General features: G+C 37.0%; 1 long non-coding RNA gene across 2 annotated transcripts in view; it reads left to right on the forward strand.

Annotated features, from left to right (window-relative positions):
- Window positions 1–20,370, forward strand: part of LOC147378107 (uncharacterized) — an 81,254-nt gene that overhangs the window by 28,995 nt on the left and 31,889 nt on the right. The gene's annotated exons all lie outside the window — the stretch shown is intronic.

Here is a 20,370-nt window from a genome sequence, read left to right on the forward strand (position 1 = left end):
TAATTCTTACACTATGCAGATGCTTCTGTGCAAAAGTAATAATCAAATGTATGAGTATAGTAATAATCTAAGCAACTCCATCTAATGTAACACATAGTTATTGAGACTTTGCTGTGTGTAAATTGCTATTCTAAATGGCTGAGGTATAAAAAGAATGTTCCAGAGATGATATAAAGAAAAGAATGAGTTTGCCTAGGAAGTGTTCAAATTATAATGATTATTCAGTTTTAACTATAATAAAAAATCTGTGTAGATTTGTGATGGAAATCAAAAGTGGAAATAAATTCAAAAGTCATAATCAATAGTCAACCCAAATGAGAATTTCATTGACTGAAGTGTTAGTCAGTGTTTCACTGACTAGCTGACCTTTTAAATAAGACCCGCTTAGTTGAGCCAAGGCAACCCATAGTGTCATCAAAGATAATAATGTATTATTGCTTTAAGGCTCTAAAACAACATAATTCATTGTTGCTTTAAGACTGGTTATTATGAAACAACAGATAACTAAAGTATCAAACAATTATGTAGTTTTTGTAACAGGAAGCAATTATAAGTCAATAATTGTAATTATATTAATTTTTAATACTAAAAAATTCAGATTTATTTAAATATATTACTTTAAAATTGATATTACTATTTACTTTTTATTTTTATTTTATTTTTAAAAAATTTTATTTTTTAACTTTACAATATTGTATTGGTTTTGCCATATATCAAAATGAATCTGCCACAGGTATACATGTGTTCCCCATCCTGAACCCTCCTCCCTCCTCCCTCCCCATACCATCCCTCTGGGTTGTCCCAAGCATCCAGTATCATACATCGAACCTGAACTGGCGACTCATTTCATATATGATACTATACATGTTTCAATGCCATTCTCCAAAATCATCCCACCCTCTCCCTCTCCCACAGAGTCCAAAAGACTGTTCTATACATCAGTGTCTCTTTTGCTGTCTTATATACAGCGTTATTGTTACCATCTTTCTAAATTCCATATATGTGCGTTAGTATACTGTATTGGTGTTTTTCTTTCTGGCTTACTTCACTCTGTATAATAGGCTCCAGTTTCATCCACCTCATTAGAACTGATTCAAATGTATTATTTTTAATGGCTGAGTAATACTCCATTGTGTATATGTACCATAAAAATACATAGCCTTACTACTGCTTATTATATATATTGAAAAAATAGCAGTAGTAAGGCTATGTATTTTTATGTTGGACTTAAATGCATTGAAATAAGGTCAACAAATTTTTAATAAAGCTTTCTTTTAACTGTTCACTTAAGTATATAATCATGAACTTAACTATACCAAAAAGTTCTGTTTTGTTTTCCTAATCATTTCAATTCATTTTTGGGACAGATTAAAAATATCTAATTTAGAAGTTGTCTCCATACTTTGCTGTCTCTTAGGTGTTGCTGAAAACTAGCTACTTGGGGAAACTTGTGGTGAATGGATATCAGCTCAAGTGTCAATTTCTTTCCTGATCAGTCTCACCACACCATGTCTATAGGAGGTTTACACAGTTTGCCTGTTTGTGTCTGCCTTTCCCTGGCTCCTTCTAATAGCAGCAAGGGGATGTCCCTGATGAAGTGTTCTTTTCTCTAAGATAAAGCGTGAATTTCAGGAGAGAGTGACACATATAAATAGGAAGAACATTATTTGTCTTAAACGTAGCTTTAAGAATTTATTTTTTATTTAACTGGAGGATAATTACTTTACAATATTGTGAAGACTTTTGCCACACATCAGCATGAATTAACCACAGGTATAGATGTGTCCCCTTCATCCTGAAGCTCTCCCCCAACTCTCTCCCCACACTATCCCTCTGGGTTGTCCCAGAGCACTGACTTTGGTGCCCTGCTTCATGCATTGAATTTGCACTGGCCATCTATTTTATACATGGTAACGTATATGTGGCAGTGCTGTTCTATCAAATCATCCCACCCTCGTCTTCTCCCACTGAGTCTGAAAGTCTGTTCTTTACATCTGTGTCTCCTTTGCTGCCCTGAAAGTAGGATCATTGGTACCATGGTTCTAAATTCCATATATATGCATTAATATACAGTATTTGTCTTTCTTTTTCTGACTTAATTCACTCCATATAATAGGCTCCATGTTCATCCAGCTCATCAGAATTGACTCAAATACATTCCTTTTTATAACTGAGTGATATTCCACTGTGGTATATGTATCACAACATCATTATCCATTCTTTTGCCAATGGACCTCTAGGTGGCTTCCATGTCCTAGCTATTGTAAATAGTGCTGCAGTGAACATTAGGGTACACGTGTCTCTTTTTCAATTCTGGTTTCCTTGGGGTGTATGCCCATCAGTGGGATTGCTGGGTCATATGGCAGTTCTATTACCAGTTTTTAAAGGAATCTCCACACTGTTCTTCATAGTGGCTGCACCAGTTTGCATTTCCAACAAGAGTGTATGAAGGTTCCCTTTTCTCCACACCCTCTTTAGCATTTATTGTTTGTAGACTTTTTGATGACGGCCATTCTGATAGGCATGAGATGATGCCTCTTTTAAAATGTATAACTGGAGACCATGGACAGCCTGAGGCACTTTTTCTTTTTAATAGCAAAGGCATTTTTAAAACAGAAAAATGTGTTCTCTGAGTTAGTGATGATCCACTTTTTAGAGCTCTCTTTCTCTTTTTTCTGTATCTACTTCTATGGTTTTGTACACATGCACATCTCACATCATTTATCTTATTTGACAAAATGTATTTTTAAAAGAAAAAATGATTATAAGAAAATTTCTTAAAATGATTAGTCTCTTGATAGAGATTTTTTTCCTTTATTTTCACTGTATACAGACTTTAAAAAAAAATTTTGCCCCTGTCCAGCTCAAAGCTTATTCTTTGAACTCTCTCCTTCTCTCTCACCAAGGAGAGTGACAAATATTGACTCTGTTGTGTGGGATAATTATGCATCTCTTCTGCTTCTGTGCATTTGTGAGGTATGGAGACAGTCCCTCTTCCCCTAATCCTTATGTCTAGCAAATATATTACACTGTTTATACCTCTGGGTGATTGCTTGAGCCCATGGTTAGCCTAGGACTCACCTAAAAAATTAAGTCCCCTAGATGGACAAGTTCACATTGGGTTGTGTCACTACTCAAGGCAGTCCTCTCAACTCAGAAAAGGCAGTCCTCTCAACTCAGAAAGCTCTAAGTATCAATACTTCTGTAGATGTTGCCAGCAGAAGTTTTCCTGAGAAGCAAGACTAGTCCTTGTGTTCAGACACCATCCCCTAGCTTCTTGGCAGCCTTTCACACCCCAATCCCCTAGGGAGAAGACACAGAAAGCCTGCCATCGTATTCTTTCTATAATATATCTTCAAATTCTACTCTCTCCTTCTTTGTGTCCATTTTGGTCTCAAGTCTCTCAGTAAGAAATTGGGAGGTATGAGGAAAGAGGATTTAGAACTATTTGTGGCATGTACATCTCTTTAAATACGTTTGTTTTCCATGTTGCTAGATCTCTAATGAATCTTCCAATTTATTGTCTCCAGCCTATTCTCTTCAGTTTATATGTGAAGTGCATGTGTAGGTAAGGTGGCGGTGGAGGGAGTCTTGGGGACTTTGAAGTAAAAATCTTTGTCCTTTTTCCTCCATTACTCAAGTTATTGCTGAGAGTAAACATTTTTCACCTCACTTCTTTACAAAAATATTCTGCTGTGGTAATAGAAATGCTCTGGTGGCACTCCTGAAGGCAAAACATATAGATATTTCAATTCTAGACCACCTATAATTACTAGAGCAAGGTACACTGTGTTCAGTGTTCTTTTAGATGACTATTTATTGTACTGTTCCAAAAAAGATGGTTTCCATAGCAACCTTGTCTGCAGATAGTTTCAGAATAGCCTTTTAGAGCTTCAGAATCATGCGTATATTGTATCCGCTTGGAAAAAAAGAAGCAGATCATGTTTTACAATTAATTTATATTCAACATCAGGAAGATCTGTTTCTTCCCAAAGTACCTTTTATATGCACAAAACATCATTAACAATAATGCTGTAGTTTGTAGGAGAGAGAGAGAGAAAGTGAATGAAAGAGATTGATGATTGATTCTTCCCACTTCTCCCATCAGCTGCTCTCTGGTGAGGAATTAGAATTTTGTCTGTTTTCTGAAAAAGTACATTGGATCTGACTGAAGTGTATGTCAAAAAAAGAATGTGATGCCTCAAATAAGTATTCCAAGTATATGCTTGTATGTGGACATGTCTGAAAGGTACACACTCTGTTTATTTTCCTTTTGTTTAATGAGCATTTATTAAGCACCTTCTAATAAAAAACACTGTGTGAACCTGCAAGTAAAACAATGAATATGATGTCACTGTTGTGCTCTAATTATAAAAATCTGGGCGTGAAGGATACAGTATAAAATGTAAAGATAATATGACGATGCTTTGGCCACCTGATGCGAAGAGCCGACTTATTGGAAAAGACCCTGGAAAAATTGAAGGCAGAAGGAGAGGGGAATGAGAGAGGGTGAGATGGTTGGATGGCATCACCAACTCAATGGACATGAATTTCAGCAAGCTTTGGGAGTTGGTGATGGACTGGGAAGCCTGGAGTGCTGCAGTCTGTGGCGTCACAAAGAGTCTGACATGACAGTGCGACAGAACTGAACTGAGAGATTAAATCAGAATAAATGAAGCACTGCATAAAAGTAGGACATAAACAGAAAAAAAAAAGAAAAAAGAAACAGACACACAAATCAGACTGTTAGGTTTAACATGAAAAACATGATTCTGATACATTGCTGTCATACAATTTGATAATCTACTCAGATGTTCTTTCTAGTAGAAGAGAAGTCTTTGTATGGGTTAGAAAGAGGGTGGGCAAGATATTTTAAGTTGAGGGAATACTATGAGGCAAGGTATGATACAAACAGGAAATTAAAGGCAGAACAGTGCACTATTAGTAATATTATTAGCAGTTAAGTTCAGTTCAATTGCTCACTTGTGTCTGACTCATTGCAAACCCATGGATTGCAGCATGCCAGGCGTCGCTGTCCATCCCCAACTCCCACAGATTAATCAAACTCATTTCCATCGAGTCAGTAATGCCATCCAACCATCTCATCCTCTGTCATCCCCTTCTCCCACCTTCAATCTTTCCCAGAATCAGGGTTTTTTTCGAATGAGTCAGTTCTTTGTATCAGGTTGCCAAAGGATTGGAGTTTCAGCTTCAGCATCAGTCCTTCCAATGAATATTCAGGACTGATTTCCTTTAGGATGGACAGGTTGGATCTCCTTGCAGGCCAATGGACTCTCAAGAGTCTTCTCCAACACCACAATTCAAAGCATCAATTCTTTGGCACTCAGCTTTCTTTATAGTCCAACTCTCACATCCAAACATGACCACTGGAAAAACTATAGCATTGACTAGACGGACCTTTGTTGGCAAAACAATGTCTCTGCTTTTGAATATGCTATCTAGGTTGGGCATAACTTTCCTTCCCAGGAGTAAGTGGCTTTTAATTTCATGGCTGCAGACACCATCTGCAATGATTTTGGAGACCCAAAAAATAAAGTCTGACACTGTTTCCACTGTTTCCCCATTTATTTCCCATGAAGTGAGGGGACCAGATGCCATGATCTTCATTTTCTGAATGTTGAGCTTTAAGCCAACTTTTTCACTCTGCTCTTTTCACTTTCATCAAGAGCCTTTTTAGTTCCTCTTCACTTTCTGCCATAAGGGTGGTGTCATCTGCATATCTGAGGTTATTGAGATTTCTCCTGGCAATCTTGATTCCATCTTGTGCTTCTTCTAGCCCAGCGTTTCTCATGATGTACTCTGCATATAAGTTAAATAAGCAGGGTGACAATATACAGCCTTGACATACTCCTTTTCTTACTTGGAACCAGTCTGTTGTTCCATGTCCAATTCTAACTGTTGCTACTTGACCTGCATATAGGTTTCTCAAGAGGCAAGTCAGGTGATCTGGTATTCCCATATCTTTCAGAATTTTCACAGTTTATTGTGATCCACACAGTCAAAGGCTTTGGCATAGTCAATAAAGCAGAAATAGATGTTTTTCTGGAACTCTCTTACTTTTTCCATGATCCAACGGATGTTGGTAATTTGATCTCTGGTTCCTCTACCTTTTCTAAAACCAGCTTGAACATCTGGAAGTTCATGGTTCACATATTGCTGAAGCCTGGCTTGGAGAATTTTGAACATTACTTTACTAGCGTGTGAGATGAATGCAATTGTGCGGTAGTTTGAGCGTTCTTTGGCATTGCCTTTCTTTGGGATTGGAATGAAAACTGACCTTTCCAGTCCTGTGGCCACTGCTCAGTTTTCCAAATTTGCTGGCATATTGAGTGCAGCACTTTCACAGCATCATCTTTCAGGATTTGAAAGAGCTCAACTAGAATCCAATCACCTCCACTAGCTTTGTTCATAGAGATGCTTTCTAAGGCCCACTTGACTTCACATTCCAGGATGTCTGGCTCTAGGTGAGTGATCACACCATTGTGATTATCTGGGTCATGAAGATCTTTTTTGTACAGTTCTGTGTATTCTTGCCACCTCTTCTTAATATCTTCTGCTTCTGTTAGGTCCATACCATTTCTGTCCTTTATTGAGCCCAACTTTGCATGAAATGTTCCCTTGGTATCTCTAATTTTCTTGAAGAGATCTCTAGTCTTTCCCATTCTGTTGTTTTCCTTTATTTCTTTGCATTGATCACTGAAGAAAGCTTTCTTATCTCTCCTTGCTATTCTTTGGAACTCTGCATTCAGATGCTTATATCTTTCCTTTTCTCCTTTGCTTTTTGCTTCTCTTCTTTTTGCAGCTATTTGTAAGGCCTGCCCAGACAGCCATTTTGCTTTTTTGCATTTCTTTTCCATGGGGATGGTCTTGATCCTGGTCACCTGTACAATGTCACGAACCTCATTCCATAGTTCATCAGGCACTCTATCTATCAGATCTAGGCCCTTAAATCTATTTCTCACTTCCACTGTATAATCATAAGGGATTTGACTTAGGTCATACCTGAATGGTCTAGTGGTTTTCCCTATTTTCTTCAATTTAAGTCTGACTTTTGCAATAAGGTGTTCATGATCTGAGCCACAGTCAGCTCCCGGTCTTTTTTTTGCTGACTGTATAGAGCTTCTCCATCTTTGCCTGCAAAGAATATAATCAATTGTTGACCATCTGGTGATGTACATGTATAGAGTCTTCTCTTGTGTTGTTGGAAGAGGGTGTTTTTTATGACCAATGCCTTCTCTTGGCAAAACTCTATTAGCCTTTGTCCTTCTTCATTCCATATTCCAAGGCCAAATTTGCCTGTTACTCCAGGTGTTTCTTGACTTCCTACTTTTGCATTCCAATACCCTATAATGAAAAGGACATCTTTTTTGGGTGTTAGTTCTAAAAGGTCTTGTAGGTCTTCATAGAACCGTTCAACTTCAGCTTCTTCAGCATTACTGTTTGGGACATGGACTTGGATTACTGTGATATTGAATTGTTTGCCTTGGAAACGAATAGAGATCATTCTGTTGTTTTTGAGATTGCATCCAAGTATTGGACTCTTTTGTTGACCATGATGGCTACTCCATTTCTTCCAAGGGATTCCTGCCCGCAGTAGTAGATATAATGGTCATCTGAGTTAAACTCACCCATTCCAGTCCATTTTAGTTCCCTGATTCCTAGAATGTTGATGTTCACTCTTGCCATCTCCTGTTTGACCACTTCCAATTTGCCTTCATTCATAGACCTAACATTCCAGGTTCCTATGCAATATTGCTCTTTACAGCATCAGACCTTGGTTCTATCACCAGTCACATCCACAACTGTGATTTTGGCTCCATCCCTTCATTCTTTCTTGGAGTTATTTCTCCACTGATCTCGGAGTTCCTCTTTTAGTATTCTATCATTTTGCCTTTTCATTCTGTTCATGGGGTTCTCAAGGCAAGAATACTGAAGTGGTTTGCCATTCCCTTCTCCAGTGGACCACACTGTATCAGACCTCTCCACCATGACCCGCCTGTCTTGGGTGGCCCCACATGGCATGGCTTAATTTCATTGAGTTAGACAAGGCTGTGGTCCATGTGATTAGATTGACTAGTTTTCTGTGATTATGGTTTGTGTGTCTGCACTCTGATGCCTCTCGCAACATTTACCGTCTTACTTGGGTTTCTCTTACCTTGGACGTGGAGTATCTCTTCACGCTGCTCCAGCAAAGTGCAGCCTCTGCTCCTTACCTTGGACGAGGGGTATCTCCTCACAGCCGCCCCTCCTGACCTTGTTCTGAAGGTCACACAGTTATCCAAGCGAGTGCAGAGCCACGTCATTTCACAGCAAAGTCAGGGGGACTGCTGGGATGCACAGAACCCGCTTCAAGGAGCTGCTGATGCAGGCAGCCCAGAACATAGGCCTGGAGCGGCTCTACAGACTTTCTGAATTGCTACTGGTAACACAAATTTGTTTACATAGATTAAGGAAATGCCATGGGAAACTTTTTAATTTCAAAGAACTCTTTTTTTTTTTTTAATAAGATTTCTTTTTATTTTATTTTAATTATTTAACTTTACAATATTGTATTGGTTTTGCCATATATCAACATGAATCCGCCACAGGTATACACGTGTTCCCCATCCTGAACCCTCCTCCCTTCTCCCTCCCTGTACCATCCCTCTGGGTCGTTCCAGTGCACCAGCCCCAAGCATCCAGTATCATGCATCGAATCTGGACTGGCGACTCATTTCATATATGATATTATACACGTTTCAATGCCATTCTCCCAAATCATCCCACCTTCTCCCTCTCCCACAGAGTCCAAAAGACTGTCCTAATTCATTCTTTCTTAGTAAACCATTTAGTCCTTTCTGTTACCCCCATGACATCCATGGTTTTTATTTTATTTAAAACATCAAGACCAATCAATCGTTTGTCATTTCCTTTGATTTATTAAATAGGTCATTGAATTTTTGAGCCTTCTCCCTGAGCTCAAAATTTCTGATTCTCTAATTTAACCTTTTTTTGTCAAATACTTGGTATTGTCTTTATTAGACTGTTAGTCTTTGCATGCCTCAAGAAGTCTAGTATTGCCCATTAGTTGAAACAACAACTGTTTTTACTATATTTCACTTCCAATAACTACATCTGATATATTAGTTAGGAAACTGAGAATAATGAATAAGATAGAAGAAAATTTCTCTAGATCAATAACACAAAGTTATTTGTTTGGAAATACTTTGTGTCAAATGATGTCTCTGGCTATTCTAAAATCACTTTACACACATAAAACATGTCAACAAGTGTGTATGATAATTTGCATGCCAAATGTAATAATCCTCAAAATGTTGCTGGCAACATTAAGTGGAATCCAGCTTGATCATTTTGCTTTGTTTTATTTTTTAAATAAATGAGGAAACTCCATTTAGTGAGGAAAAGTTGCAAGTCAGAAATATTGAATCACTTGCCCTCTCTTGTATATTTAATATGTGACCAAGAAAAGAGTAAAATAAGGATAACTTGGACTTGAAAGTTTAAACTCACACTTCTTGATATTTTTCATAGCTGTATTAACACAGTAAGGAAATTTTGCACAAACATTTTGGGTGGGTTTCTCTTTCTCCTTATGAAATTTTCTTTTAATGAAAGCCCATATTTTTACTTTAAGATTTCAGACAAACAGCATTTTTCATAGAAGATTTATGCCTTAGGCTCTGAAATGATCTGAGGCCACATTATTCTCCTTCAGGGTTTGGTTCAAGAGCCATTCCCATGATGACACACTTTGATGTACATTAAATTTATTCTGTTTTTAGTGCTGTTTTCAGATTTCTTTTAACATTGCCATCAGTTCCATTTTAATTAATTGTGTTCGGAAGTATTCTCAGAGACTCTTCTAGAAAAGTATGCTTCTTCAGGACTAAGTCAGATTATTTTCTAGGTCAACAATTATAAGGAATCAAGATATGTGTTCTGATCCTTGGACTGTCACTAATTAGCTGTGTGATCCTAACCTTGGGGGGAAAAAGTAATTTAACCCCTCTGAAACTTTCTGACTTCACTTTTGATATAGTGACTGGACATAAAATATTTAATTCATTTCTAACCCAAGTATTATATAAGCCTATGATATTTTCCTTATACTCAGCTTCCTCTAAATGATGTCACATAAGCTAGGTCCGGGTCCCTACCCAATATTCTGAAGATTTTGACCTAGAGAGCTCAGTCTTCTTATACCCATAGGAGACAATCTTGGCATACTTTTCACAAATAACAAGCCATCCCCCTTCTCTTTAGCGAACACTACCAGCAATGTTTAAACTGACTCATCCTAACCTAGCAGAGTAGATTGTAATGCCAAATAACTATGGTCAAATAACTAAGGTTGAACAAATTCAATTGTCTTGAAAAAAGAATTTGGGATTGAGATTCAGATAAAAAAAAAAAAAAGTAAACTTATACAAACATTTTGCATGTACAGGATAGTATTACTTTCATTTATCCTTGAAGACAAGCCACTTGCATGTCTTGCTATTTATTAAATATTCCAAGAATACTGGCACCTCCAAGCCTATGCTCTGTAAATACTTCTACCACTAAGGCATTTCCTTCAAATATATATGCCATTTACTCCTTTTTCAGAGAGGTACTCCTTCACTATCTTATATAAACTATCACTTCTTATTCCACAAAATGCCATCCTGTTTTCACATGTTATTTTTCTTCATAGAACTCATTAGCATATTCTTTTTGTATCTGTCTCTCTTTATAAATTAAGCTTCATGAAAAGGGATAGCATCCTCCTTTGTGGTTTGCTGCATTTGGCCTTCAGCTTAGTAAATAGTAACTATTAAAACCTCCTCAATACCCTATCCAGTCTCTACCAAAATCTTGAGTGATGTGTCTAATCCTTCAATTCCTGCTATCATGAAATTTTTTTGAATATTTTTAGTCTTGCCTGGAGAATCCCAGGGACGGGGGAGCCTGGTGGGCTGCCGTTTATGGGGTCACACAGAGTCGGACACAACTGAAGTGACTTAGCAGCAGTCAACTAGTAGGAAATATTATTGTTCGGTTGCCTAGTCCTATCTGACTCTTTGTAAACTCTATGGGCTCTAATCCACCAGGCTCCTCTGTCCATGGGATTTCCCAGGCAAGAATACTGGAGTGGGTTGCCATTTCCTCCTCTAGAGGATCTTCCCAACTCAAGGATCAAACCTGCATTGACAGGTGGATTCTTTACCATTGAATCACCAGGGAAGCCCCAGGTGATTCAGCCCCAGTTCAGTTCAGTTGCTCAGTTGCATCCAACTCTTTCCAACCCCATGGACTGCAGCATACCAGGCTTCCCTGTCCATCACCAACTCCTGAAGCTTGCTCAAATTCATGTCCATCAAGTAGGTGATACCATCCATATTATGATTAGAATTATTAGAATTCTAATTTTATTAGAATTTCTTAAATACTGAATTCAAGATTTCTGGCAAGTACATGTGTGTGGAAGCAACACTGATTAAAAGCTTTATTCCTCTTTAGATAAGGCTCTTTCAGAATTGATAGCAACATACATTTCTCAAATTTTTGCTCATCTAAATTAACAACTGCATGCAATTCTAATGTGCAAACCCTTGGCTTCAAATTTGAAAACAGTGTCATACCTTCAAAACTGCTTGCTTCACAACTGTGGTTTCCCACAAACTGAGAAGGGGTTTGAATCTGCAAGCAAAACAAGGCGGGGAGAGCAAAAATTCATCTACCTGCTAGAGGAATGCACAGATTTATTAAAGTTGACAAACTATACAGCCACTGAACCATTCATTATTAGGTAATAAGAGATAGAGCTTTTCCTCTCTTCTCACTCTGAAGGACATTACTGTAGGCAGGGTGTCCAGAGAAGTGTGCTTTGAAAGTGAAATTCACTCAGTCATCTTTGACTCTTTGTGACCCCTTGAACTATACACTCCATGGAATTCCATAGGCCAGAATACAGGAATGGGTAGCCGTTCCCTTCTCCAGGAGATCTTTCCAACCCAGGGATCAAACCCAGGTCTCCCACATTGCAAGCTGATTCTTCACTAACTGAGCCACTAGGAAGACATGTCCCATAAGCACATGTTGTGACTGGTCTAATTTATATTCAATACAATGATAACTTCTCTCTATGTTTCTTTTTCTTTCTCTGAAACTACAGAAATAAAGCTAAGTAACAGAGCCAAGATCAAAAGTCATAAAAATATCTAACAAGTTAGCAAGTTATATATTAAGAGGGATAAGAGTCTCAGAAACTCAAGAATCTTCTATTATGTGGTTGGGAAGAGGGAGATGGAGTAGTGGGTAATTGTGCTTATGTGTTTAGTCATTCAGTCATGCCCAACTCTTGCAACCCTATGGACTGAAGTCCCCCAGGCTCCTCTATCCATGGGGATTTTCCAGGTAAGAATACTGGAGTGAATTGTCATGCCCTCCTCAAGGGAATCTTCCCAACCCAGGGATCAAACCCAGGTCTCCTTTTAACATCTGAGCCACTAGGGAGTTACTATCATTTTAATTATTTTCTACTTGTCTTTACATTCAATAAATACGTTTACAGTTCAGTGGGCTTCCCTGGTGGGTCAGATGGTAAATAATCTGCTTGCAATGCAGGAAACTCAACTTCAATCTCTGGTTCAGGAAGATCCCCAGGAGAAGGGAATGGCTACCCACTCCAGTATTCTTGCCTGGAGAATTCCATGGACAGAGGAGCCTGGCGGGTTACAGTCCATTGGATCTCAAAGAGTTGGACATGACTGAGTGACTAACACATTACATTCAATACACAGTCCTTTCTCTTATCCACTTGTAGAGTTTTATAATAAAAAAATGCTTAATTTTCTGACTGTTCAGGTGGATAAAATTTTAAAGTTAAATACAAACCATCAAAATTACCTTAGAAATTATTCCACTATTGTTGTTTAGTCACTCAGTCGTGTTCACTATATGTGTTATTAATTTGGATGTTGACAGTATACTAAAAATGACTTCTGTCTTAAGTAAATAATATATTCATTTCGCATTTTCTCATTTAGTCAGCTGATAAAAATTAAAAAATATAAAATCTGATATTTAAATTAATCGATATAATTGTGGTGAATAGGCCCTTTCTGGCCAGTAAAACAACACTAAAATTTAGATTATAACACAAAAACCCCTAAAAAATATAGATAACTGTTAAATATTCTAAAGAATTGTGGAAATAGTGCAACAGAGTTGTGAGGACCATAAACAATGGTGTCAGATATGATTTAATTGAAGTCCCAGCTTGGCCAATAACTTACTCTGTGAATCTAGACTAATCTTTTAACTTTGTTAATTCATAGATTTATCAACTGTGCCAGTTATAGGGTCATCAATAGAACCTATTTCCTAGGACTACTAAGAAGATTAAATGTAAATTTGTACATTAAATACATATTACACCACCTGAGCAATATGAGTACAAGCGCTGGTTGTTACTATTAGTACTGTTTTGTTATTATTGTTTTGGAAACATGTAGGACAATGATGATTTCTATATAATAGACTGAAGAAGTCATTGATTTTCTTAACAACTGAGCGACAGTAGCTACTGAGGGGAATGAGGGTAATTATTATATAAAAACTTTTATTAAAAATGACTTCAAAATAGAGTAGAAAAGATTACCCATCACTGGTTGTAGATCTCGAAGGGTTTTTTTCCTTGTTTGCTTTTTTTTTTTTTTACTTCTTTAAAGACAGATGAGTTAAAATGAAGGAGAGTTTAGAAGACTGTGGAAAATCCATAAATCAGTAGAATAATAGAACAGCTTTATTGTGTGTCTTATAGAAGGAAATTTTATACAAGTTGAATGATTAACCTTAGAAATGAGTAGAAATATCTTTGTTATCATAACAAGAAAGAGAAAAGAAAATATGTATGCCAATGTGGTAAGTTCGTAAGTTTAAAAACAAATGTGGTTTCATTTTCCTTGTGAAAATGAGTCTTATTTGCATAGATTCTCAAAGTAGTAGTTACTGGATCAAGTAAATACATGTTTCTAATCAACTGTAGACATCCAAACAAAATGATTTTTAGAAGAAGTACTAATTCATTCCCTTTAGTGGTATATCAGTGAGTTTAACCATTTCCCTATACCACAGCCAGAAAGCATTTGGTAATCATCAATTTATTCAATAAGAATTGTTTGCTAAATAATGTTTTAGACAGCAATGAAGGAAATACTTTCTTCTCTTAAACAGTGTAAATACAGAAGAGGGAAACTGATAATGAATAGGACACCTAATAAATGATAGCTTTTCTTTCCTTCTGTCTTTCTCTTTCTTTCCTTCCTTTTTATCTGTCTATATATCTGTCTATGTATCTATTTAATCTACTTAATGTACTATGAATAATGTAGATAGATATAGAGAAGAGATAGATGACCAATAAAAGGTCTAAATTATATGTAGAGATAAACATATATCCAAATACTTTTGACTGCAACAAAGAAAATAAAATAGAATAAGTTGCTGTAGAATATAGGGTCTGCTTTGTTAAAAAACAGAGTCAAGGAAAGTGTGTTCTTTTTTTAGTCTCCAAAATCAGTGGGGGAATAAAAGCTATCTTCTTGATTGGCAAGAGTTTCCTCTAGATTCTTTACTGTTGGTATATGGTAGTAGAAACATATAAAGGTAGATTTGTGTGTGTGTGTGGGTTTCTTATTTAACCACAGTTTGCTCATTTATCAAAATGTTTTGAAGAGGTTTATCACATTTTGTTTTTTTGTAAAAATAATTTGTACCTAATATAAAGATGAATGATGGGGACGTCTCTGGCTGTCCAGTGGTTAAGACTCTGTAGTCCCAATGCAGGAGGCACGGGTCTGATTCCTGGCTGGGGAACTAAGAACCCACATGCCACATGATGTGGCCTAAAACATTTTTTAAAAATTGATGGAAGATCAGAAAAAGAAGAAATAGGGTAACATTTTAGGAAATCTTATAACAGAGAACAGAAAGAATAAAGGGCAGAAATAAAATACAGGATTTGGAAACTAGAAGAGAAGATGAGCTAGAGAAATATTTGGGTGGTAGAAATTGTTACTATCCCTCATATTTAATCTCTTTTTACCCAATATCTATTAGCAATCTCTTCTCAAGTGTGTGCCTAGGCATTGGCAGAGGATGAGGGATGAAATTTATCTCAGGGATATGCATGGTCATTGCTACTCTAATCTCAGGGAACACTGCCTCCTCAACAGCATCAAACCTGTTTCCTCTGTAAATCCAGCTTCTGTTCTCTTAAATAGGCCCAAAGATCAGTAGCAAGAGCTCAGAATTCTTTTCTAGTTAAGCATGCTTCTACTTAAAATTATGCAAAACTTTATAACTAAACAATACATTTAAAACTTTCTAAAACAGTTCCATTTAAAAAATCTGTGAGGAGTTCTGAAATTATCTTTGCACATGTATCTTTGTGACTTGAGTTCTAAATCTCTAGTTTTCTAAAATTCAAATTCCCCCCCAAATATTCATGGAATAACCTCAGATATGTAGATGACACCACCCTTGTGGCAGAAAGTGAAGAGGAACTAAAAAGCCTCTTGATGAAAGTGAAAGAGGAGAGTGAAAAAGTTGGCTTAAAGCTCAACATTCAGAAAACGAAGATCATGGCATCTGGTCCCATCACTTCATGGGAAATAAATGGGGAAACAGTGGAAACAGTATCAGACTTTATTTTGGGGGGCCTCCAAAATCACTGCAGATGGTGACTGCAGCCATGAAATTAAAATATGCTTACTTCTTGGAAGAAAAGTTATGACCAACCTAGATGGCATATTGAAAGGCAGAGACATTACTTTGCCAACAAAGGTTCGTCTAGTCAAGGCTATGGTTTTTCCTGTGGTCATGTATGGATGTGAGAGTTGGACTGTGAAGAAAGCTGAGCACCAAAGAATTGATGCTTTTGAACTGTGGTATTGGAGAAGACTCTTGAGAGTCCCTTGGCCTGCAAGAAGATTCAACCAGTCCATCCTAAATGAGATCAGTCCTGGGTGTTCTTTGGAAGGAATGATGCTAAAGCTGAAACTCCAGTACTTTGGCCACCTCATGCGAAGAGTTGACTCATTGGAAAAGACTCTGATGCTGGGAGGGATTGAGGGTAGGAGGAGAAGGGGACGACAGAGGATGAGATGGCTGGATGGCATCACCGACTCGATGGATGTGAGTTTGAGTGAACTCCGGGAGTTGGTGATGGACAGGGAGGCCTGGGTGCTGCGATCCATGGGGTCACAAAGAGTCGGACACGACTGAGTGACTAAACTGAACTGAAAGCAGAACAAGTACAAGAACAGAAACTTAGAAGCTACAAGCTTGGAATTGGTGCTAAGACACGCAAACCTGACCTTCAAGTACTTAGGGATCACTCTTGGAGGTGGGACTGCTACTGAAATATTAAATGAAGTAAAAATTTCCAAGAAGCCATGTCAGCCTCACTTGCACTTCAGTTGTAACCAATAATTTGACTTCTCTTTAATCCACATGCTGGAAGACACTATGGAATAGAATACTTTGCTTTCATACTAATACAAATTAATTTGTCTAAGAATGGAATAAACAGGGAAAAGATAAGGTGTCAAAACACCTAGGACTACTGAGTACCTTCTGCTGAATTTAAATTTAATTCACTCAGACAGAACTCAGGAAATTTCAAACTGTTCATTTCTGCCAATCCCCACATCCCTTGAAATTATAGTAATGATGATAGCAATAACAAAAATATAATAATAATATATTTATATTCCCTGTACTGTAAAATCCCAGTGTCTGGAGAGTTGTTCCCTGCTGCTATAGGTACAGACAGGAATTACCTGTTTACAACTTCTGAGAGTGAATTACTTCAATTATAATTCAGTTTTTTTTTTTCTTTCAGAACACCTCTTTAGTAGAGATGACAGATATTTATCTCGTTTGTTGAAGAAATACACATTACTTTCTTCTTCAGTAATTTGCTGTCTCAAGCTTCATTTATTTTCCCACTCAGTTATTTTCTTAACTCCTTCTCAAACAGGTTTAAATAGAGAAATAGTCCTGTGTTTACAGACAGTAAGAAAGATGTCATCTTATCCTTTTGTACTTGTTCAACTTATGCTAAAATAGGGAAATGCAAGATTGACTTTTCTCTTCCAACTTAGTGTTTTTGTGTTTTCAAATTTACCTTTATGTTAGTCAATTTGTAATGTGTACCCCAGTGTTCATCACAGCACTGTTTACAATAGCCAGGACATGGAAGCAGCCTAGATGTCCAACGGCAGATGAATGGATAAGAAAGCTGTGGTATATATACACACAATGTAATGTTACTCAACCATTAAAAAGAATGCATTTGAATCAGTTCAAATAAGGTGGATGAAACTGGAGCCTATTATACAGAGGGAAGTAAGTCAGAAAAACACCAATACAGTATACTAACGCACACATATGGAATTTAGAAAGATGATAACGATGACCCTATATGTGAGACATCAAAAGAGACACAGATGTAAAGAAGTCTTTTGGACTCTGTGGGATAAGGCGAGGGTGGGATGATTTGAGAGAATATCAATGAAATATGTATATTATCGTATGTGTAACAGATCGCCAGCCCAGGTTCAATGCATGAGACAGGGTGCTCGGGGCTGGTGCATTGGGATGACCTTGAGGGATGGGATGGGGAGGAAGTTGGGAGGGGGGCTCAGGATGGAGAACACATGTACACCCATGGCTGATTCATGTCAATGTATGGCAAAACCCACTACAATATTGTAAAGTAATTAGCCTCCAATTAAAATAAATTAATTAATTTTAAAAATTTGTAGTGGTTTTGGTATGGCATAGCTAGTTTGTGTATGAATAGAGTTTAAAAATAATTTTTCTTCTTGAATAATTAAATTGGAATATATGTCATCATCAATTAACATAGGACTCTGAAATACACATTCAAAATTTATGATTCACATGCACATTCACAATCCTTCATAGCAGTTTCCTGCACACTTAAACATAGAGATTAATTATTGTAAGTTCTAAAAATGGATTCTTCTATGCCTGACTACACAGAAGTCTGTTGCAGTTATGCGAATGTCTATTCAAACCATAGTTAAAATACCAGAAAGGGAATATCTTATTAGATTGATGTCTGACTCTTTGCGACCCCATGGACTGCAGTACACCAGGCTTCCCTGTCCATCACCAACTCCTGGCGTTAGTGATGCCATCCATCCATCTCACCTTCTGTTGTCCCCTTCTCCTCCAGCCTTCAGTCATTCCCAGCATCAGGGTCTCTTTGAAAGTGTCAGTTCTTTGCATCAGGTGGCCAAAGTATCAGAGTTTCAGTTTCAGTATCAGTCCTTCCAATGAATATTCAGGACTGATTTCCTTTAAGATGGACTCTCTTTGCAGTCCAAGGGATGCTCAAGAGTCTTCTCCAACACTGCAGTCCAACAGCCTCAGTTCTTTGACACTCAGCTTTCTTTGGGAGGATTCATTTTGTAAGAATGCTGTTTCATAGATCACAGAGAAAAAGCAATACAAATAGCAAATGAAAGTCTTTGGAAAATGTGATATCAATTTTTCCTACTATTTCTTTAATAAATTTTGGCATTTCTAACATATAAGATTCCTGTTTGCTGAAACTTCACAAGCTAAAAACCAAATCATGATTTAAAAATGAAAATAAAAAGAGATCACTTTATCAAAAATTGATTAGTGTAGAATCAAATCCAGAGAAGTATCACAGGTGTTTTTAAGAGAGTATGTCAGGTAACTCATTTTATCTCATAATAAAACTTTATCACTTCATATACTTATAACTTACACCTTATAACTTATGCTTTGTTAACTGTAATCAAATAATTTCCAAACTTTATTAAACAAAAAATACCAATGGAATCAGTGATAGGTGAATATATCATTTAGAAATCTATCTTCTAAATAGCTGGTTTCTTAAGGGAATATCCAAGATGTTTAAAGTCACATCTACTAATGTTAAAACACTCATGCAATAAATTTAATACTTATTTTAAAATGTATATTTACATATAACCTAATGAAGGTATTTCTTATGAGTTTGTATGTTACTTTTGACTAATGTTGAAAATAATTTGTACATGATTTAGTGCTAGTTGGTAAGTGAGTTGATACAACTACACAGACAAACAAGTTTACAAATCTGATTTGATCCTTTTAACATTTTTCTGCTTTTTAAAAAGCATGCCTGGAGCAATGTGATGATATATGCTTTTTTTTCCTGAGTTTTTGAGGAAAATTTTCAGCCAGTCATTCTGAAGAGACAAATGTTTTTATGATTTTTCAGCATAACTGTCAGTAGTATCTCTATTCATGTAAGTTGTAAATAAGCATGTATTTCCTCAAATACATATTTCCTAAGAGATGTGATATGAAGGGATGTGGCACTCACAAGAAATTATTAACTTGGTAAGAAGTGGTAGGATACATGAATGGAGGATTGAGTTGTCTGCACAGTAGCTCTTAACTGGCAGCCTAGAAGGGCAGTTTGGCACTGAGATTCTTCCCACCTAATATACATGAAGTTTGTCTGCAACAGGCCATGTGTGGACTCAGGCCTTTAAACCCTTAGCCTTTGCCTCCACTCCCACTGGGAAGTAGTAATTGTTAACTACAGAGCAAAATCTAAGGAGTGAAGCCCTCACATACTAGCACTGCAGCACCTGCCTCCAAAGATGTTTCAACTGTGAGGGACAGTCTGCACAAAACAGAAGAAACCAAACTTCAGCAGAAGATAGATTAGTGACAGCACAGACCAGGAAATATTTTAGAAAAGTGAGTGGAAAAGACACTCAGTGAAAGAAAGTAAAAGAATGACCAAGTAAACAAAAGATATGAAAGTTAAAAATATTGAATGAGATAGACAACTTGGTGAAGACAAGAGAAATAAAAGCATGAAGTATACTAAAAAGTTTAAATTAGAAATAAGAATAGGTGGCAATAATGTGCAACATTGGAGAAGGGAATGGCAACTCACTCCAGTATTCTTGCCAGGAGAATCCCATGGACAGAGGAACCTGGTGGGCTACAGTCCATGGGATCGCAAAGAGTTGGAGATGACTAACACTACAACTACAGCTATGTAGAGTGCAAGGACAATTGTGCACTAAAAATAAGATGTGTGACAATTATTCATTGATTTTGCATGCATTACCTGGAGGAACTTCTTTGCTTTCAATAATTCTCAATTAAACATGGATTCAAGGAAATATTTTCAGTATTAACATGGTGTTGTTTTTATGCTACTAACTTGATTGTTAATTTATTTTCTTTAATTTTGAGAATAACAATTGCCAGAACTTAATGTTAACTTACAGAATAGAC

Source organism: Bos grunniens, chromosome 2 (assembly GCF_055505025.1).
Source record: "Bos grunniens cultivar Pamir isolate PY7600 chromosome 2, Bosgru_T2T1.0, whole genome shotgun sequence".
Lineage (NCBI taxonomy): Eukaryota > Metazoa > Chordata > Mammalia > Artiodactyla > Bovidae > Bos > Bos grunniens.